Raw genomic sequence first — 6,000 nt, 5'->3', positions numbered from 1 at the left:
TTCCATTGATGTAGGTATCTGTTTTTATGACAATACTATACTGTTTTGATTACTATAGCTTTGTAATATAGCTTGAAATCAGAAATTATGATGCCTGTAGCTTTGATCTTTCCTAAGATTGTTTTGGCTATTTGGAGTCTTTTGTGGTTCCATACAAATTTTAGGATTGTTTTTTCTATTTCTGTGAAAAATGCCATTGGAATTTTGATAGGGGTGCTTTGAATCTGTAGATTTGGGTAATATGGACATTTTAGCAATGTCAATTCTTCCAATCCACGAGCATGAGACACCCTTCCATTTGTTCGTGTCCTCTTCAATTTCTTTCATCCACGTTTTGTAGTTTTCAGTGTATAGATCTTTCACTTCTAGGTTAAATGTATTCCTAGGTATTTTATTATTTTCAATGCAATTATAAATGGGATTGTTTACTTCTCTCTCTGATAACTTGCTGTTAATTCATAGAAACACAACTGATTTTTGTATATTGATTTTATATCCTGCAACTTTACTGAATTTGTTTATTAGTTCTAACAATTTTTTTTTTTGGTTGGGGTCTTCAGGGTTTTCTATATATGATATTCTGTCATCTGCAGATAGAGATAGTTTTTCTTCTTCCTTTCTGATTTGGATGTCTTTTATTTATTTTTCTTGCCTAATTGCTCTGGCTAAGACTTCCAGTACTGTGTTGAAGAAAAGTGGCGAGAATGGGCATTCTTGGCCTGTTCCTCATCTTACAGGAAAAGCTTTTGGCTCTTAACGTTGAGTGTGATATGAGCTGTTGGCTTGTCATGTATGGCTTTTATTCTGTTGAGGTATGTTCCCTCTATCCCACAGTTCGTTAAGAGTTTTTATCATGACTCGACGTTGAATTTTGTTAAATGCTTTTTCTGCGTCTATTGAGATGATCATGATTTTTATCCTTTATTCTGTTAATGTGGTGTATCACATTGATTCTTTGCATATGTTGAACCATCCTTACATCCGTGGAATTAATCCCACTTGGTCATGGGATATGATCCTTTTAATGTATTGTCAAATTCAGTTTGCTAACATTTTCTTGAGAGTTTTTGCATCTATGTTCTTTAGGGATATTGGCCTGTAATTTTCTTTTCTTGTAGCGTCTTTGTCTGACTTTGGTATTGGGGTAAGGCTGGCTTCGTAAAAGTGTTCCCCTCTCTTCTAGTTTTTGTAAGAGTTTGAGAAGGATTGGTATTAATTCTTATTTAAATATTTGGTAGAATTTTCCGGTGAAATCATCTGGTCATGGATTTTTGTTCGTTGGGAGGTTTTTGATTACTGATTCAATCTCTTTACCAGTAATCTATTCAGATTTTCTGTTTTTTTTTTTTTTCATGATTCAATCTTGGTAGGTTGTATGTTTCTAGGAATGTATCCATTTCTTCTAGGTTGTCTAATTTGTTGGCTTATAAAAGTCCATAGTAGTCTCTTATGATCCTCTGTATTCTGTGGTGTCAGTTGTAATGTTCCTCTTACATTTCTGATTTTATTTATTTGAGTCTTTTCTCTTTTTTTTCCTGATGAGTCTAGCTAAAGGTTTGTGTTTTTTGTGTATGTTTTCAAAAAACCAGCTCTTAGTTTTATTGATCTTTTCTACTGTCTTTTTAGTTTCCATTTCATTTATTTCTGCTCTTATCTTTGTTATTTCCTTCCCTCTACTAACTTTAGGCTTAGTTTGTTCTTCTTTTTCTAGTTCCTTGAGGTGTAAAGTTAGGTTGTTTATTTGAGATCTTTCTAGTGTATTTATTTATTTATTTTTAAATTTTATTTTGGTGAGAAGATTAGCCCTGAGCTAACATCTGTTGCCAATCTTGCTCTTTTTGCTGAGGAAGACTGGCCCTGGGCTAACATCCATGCCCATCTTCCTTCATTTTATATGTTAGATGCCTGTCACAGCATGGCTTGATGAGTGGTGTGTAGGTCCATGCCTTGGATCTGAACCTGCAAACCCCGGGCCACTGAAGTGGAGCATGCAAACGTAACCACTACGCCACTGGGCCAGCCCCAAGATCTTTCTTGTCTATTAATGTACGTATTTATTGCTATAAACTTACCTCTTAGAACTGCCTTTGTTGCATTCTATAAGTTTTGTATGTTGTATTTCCATTTTCATTTGTCTCTCGATATTTTTTTATTTCTCTTTTGATTGCTTCTCTGACCCATTGGTTATTCAGTAGCATGTTGTTTAGTCGCCACATATTTATGAATTTTCCAGTTTTCTTCTTGCAATTTATCTCTAGTTTTATACCATTGTGTTTGGAAAAGATGGTGGATATGATTAAATCTTCTTAAATTTATTAAAACTTGTTTTGTGAGCTAACAAAACGAGTCTTTTGTAACCTGGAAAATGTTCTGTGTGTACTTGAGAGGAATGTGTATTTCGCTGCTTTGGATGGAATGTTCTGTGTATATCTGTTAAGTCCATCTGATCTAATGTGTGGTTTAAGCCCAATGTTTTCTCATTGATTTTCTGTCTGGATTATCTATCCATTGATGAAAGTGAGGTATTAAAGTCCTCTACTATTATTGTATTGCTCTATTTCTCCCTTCAGGTGTGTTAAGATTTGCTCTATATATTTAGGTGTCTCTATGTTGGGTGCATAAATACTTATGAATGTTATATCCTCATGTTTGATTGACTCCTTTATCATTACGTAATGCCCATCTCTGTCTCTTATTTGTCTTTGTTTTAAAGTCTACTCTGTCTGATATAAGTATAGCTACCCCTGCTTTCTTTTGGTTTCTGTTTGCTTGGAATATCTTTTTTTCTCCCTTCACCTTCAGTCTGTATGTGTCCTTAAAGCTGAAGAGAGTCTCTTGCAGGCAGCATATAGATGGGTTTTGTTTTTGTTATCTATTCAGCCACTGTTTTGGAGAATTTGATTAGAGAATTTGTCCATTTACATTTAAAGTAATTATTGACAGCTATAGATTTATTATTGCCATTTTGTTGTTTTCTGGCTATTTTGTAATTCCTTTGTTCTTCTTTTCTTGCTCTCTTCCTTTGTGATTTGATGATTTTCTGTAGGCTCCATAAGTATTTTTGAGTGGCTATATAAATGCATATTCCCTGGAGGGTAAGCATTATTATGGTTTCCTATTAGCATAAGGGAGATGAAGTCACTTACTCAAAAACATACAACCTTTTGAAAATACACTATTTCTCCTATTGCTATGCTCTCCTGGGCCCTCCTTTCTCAGGCTTTCTCTAATTTTGGCATCAATTTATGAGTCACTGCTAACACTCCTCTTCTCTGCGGTCAAAGGAACATGTCCTTACCACAAGCTAGAGAAATGGCAATTCGCAGTGCTAAAGGAGTCTGGGCCCAGTCTCCAAATTGTGATGGTGACAGGAGCAGGGAGGGGTTCAACGAACTAAGAGAGGCAAGAGAAGCAACGAAATGAAAGACAGAGGGAAAACAGGACATGTGCAAGAATAATATTAGCAGTCACATGGAGGGTGGATATCAAAATAGAATACGAAATAAACAAAACCAGAGAAGCAGAAAAAAAATTCAGATTTGTCAGTGATGGGTCTGCCCCACTCTCTCCTTAGGGATCTGATATTGTTTTAAAGTGTGTTATGAGTAAGACGTAATCTCACCTGTGGGTACCCCCCCCTACAGATGGTCCTCATCTGTAATCCATTTCCATGAGCAAATAAACTTTAGAAAACTTGTTCCTTCAAAACTCGAAGAAAAACCATGATGGTGGTGTGAATCATGAATAATCAAAGTAGGGATAAGGTCCTAGGATCACATCTCCCTTGGTTAGATGGTTGCCATGGTGATGAGAGGAGATTAGGGAAACGACTGACACCTTTCACTCCATTAAGTAGCTTAAGCTGATGACAATTTGCAAAGATCTTCCAATTACAAGCGAAACTGGGGGCCAACTTGCTTTAACTATACTCAGTTAGTTGTCTTTTTGCAAAGTAGTTAGATAATGCATTAGTAAAGCCCGCTCTATAGATAACATCTCTGATGCTTTGGTCACCATGGTAATGGGTGCTTAAGTTTTTCAGGAACTGAGAGTCAATTCCTTGCCCAGTTCAGGCCAGTTAAGACCACCGACTCATCAACTGGGCCTGTGTGGAAGACCGATACGTGACCCTTTGATGCTGAAAACTCCACCCTCAGATCATGCTAACGCCACCATTTTGTGAACATGCATCCTATGAAAAGCCGTATGAAGCTTGACTATGCTTGTGCAGATCATCAATCACCTCACTTCTCCTCCCATCCAATCATCTATTCCCACACTTCAGACCACTCTGCCCCTCTATTCCATACATATCCCTAATCCCCATTTTCGGAGAGGCAGATTTGAGACTCATTCTCCCATCTCCTTGCTTGGCTGCCTTGTGAATAAACCCTTTTTCTGCTGCAAACTCATTGTTTCAGTGATTGGCATAGTGTGTGGTAGGCAAAATGAACCTGGTTTGGTAATACAAGGTCTCCGCCACCTGCTGAGGAGAAGGAGATACCTAAGACCTTAGAGGACTTTGTGGATCAGGAAAGGGGTGGGCGTAAAATTCTAGTTGATAGAATTCATTCATTCAAAAACAGGTGCCAAGCAATTTCCTAGGCACAGAGGCTGCAGCTGTGAACAGCACAGACTCTAATTCCTGACCTCATGGGGTCTCCATTCTAGTGGGATATAGCAGGAAGGCAGACAATAAGCAATATAAATAAGTGGATTTATCTAATACATTCCAGGGTGATCAATATGATAGAGCCCTGTTAAAAGGTAAACTGAGGCATATTAAACATTTTGAGAGTTTATTCGAGCAAAAATTGATTTGAATCAGGCAGTGCCAAACTGGAAGCCATTAGGGGCGCTCCACCAACAGGAGCTTGGGGAGAGACTTTTACAGAGAATGGGTGGAAGAAGCAAAGTAAGGAAATTATTGATCGGCTATAGTTTAAAGCCTAGTTGGTTGTCTGTGATTGGTTGTGCTTAGCATTTTGATTTTGTAAACTTGCTTAGATTTTGGTTTGCTTATGTATGCTGCCATGGCATTAGAGTAACATCAGTCTGATGGCCTTCTTGTTTAATGCGTTGAACAGATCAAACAAACAGAGACGGGGGGTAGGGAATGCTGAGTTGGAGGTGCACTTTATTTAAAATGCAGTTTTAAATAAAGCAGTCAGAAAGGACCAGTGACTATTGGAACAAAGGCGGAGGGAGGTGAGTGAGTGAATCATGTGGCCATCTGAGGGAACAACATTTCAGGCAGAGGGAACAGCCAGTGCAAAGGCCCTGAGGCTGGAGTGTGCCCAGTGTGTCTCAGGAACAGCAAGGACCATGTGGCTGGAACAAAATGATGGAAAATAAGGGAAAGACCACAAATAGACAGTAAATAAATAAATAAAACTCCATTAATTAATACTTCAAAATTTTACCCACCACAATATTTACTATACAAATAATATAATATTATTATCCTTTATCTTCTGCCTTAATGAAATGGGTGATATCCTTACTTAAGTAAGCTATCCTTCAGTCTGCTCAACTGTCGAAAAGGTTAAATTGGTTCTGGTGCCAATTCCAACGTGTGGGTGGGGGTTCCTCACACCAACAAGCATAACTCAGGAAGAGCCAGATAGAAGAGATGCATAGAGCAAGGTATGGGGAAAGGACGCAGAGCTTCCCATGCCCTTTCTGAGCATGCCACTCTCCCCAAATCTCCACGTGTTCACCAACCCAGAAGCTCTCTGAACCCAGTCCTTTTGGGTTTTTCTGGAGGCTCCATTACATAGGCATGATTGGTTAATTCACTGGCCATTGATGATTGATTCAATCTCCAGCCGGTCTCCCCTCCCCGGAAGTCTGGGATGGGGCTGAAATTTTCAACCCTTTAAGGACATGGTTGCTTCCCCTGGCAACCAGCCCCCCTTCTTAGGTGACCTAGGAGCTTTCCAAATGTCACCTCACTAACATAACAAGAGACATCTTTATTGCGTTCTTCACTTAGGAAAT

Source organism: Ceratotherium simum, chromosome 39, assembly GCF_057802395.1.
Source record: "Ceratotherium simum simum isolate JZ-2026a chromosome 39, ASM5780239v1, whole genome shotgun sequence".
Classification (NCBI taxonomy): domain Eukaryota; kingdom Metazoa; phylum Chordata; class Mammalia; order Perissodactyla; family Rhinocerotidae; genus Ceratotherium; species Ceratotherium simum.
This window is presented reverse-complemented; position numbering follows the sequence as displayed.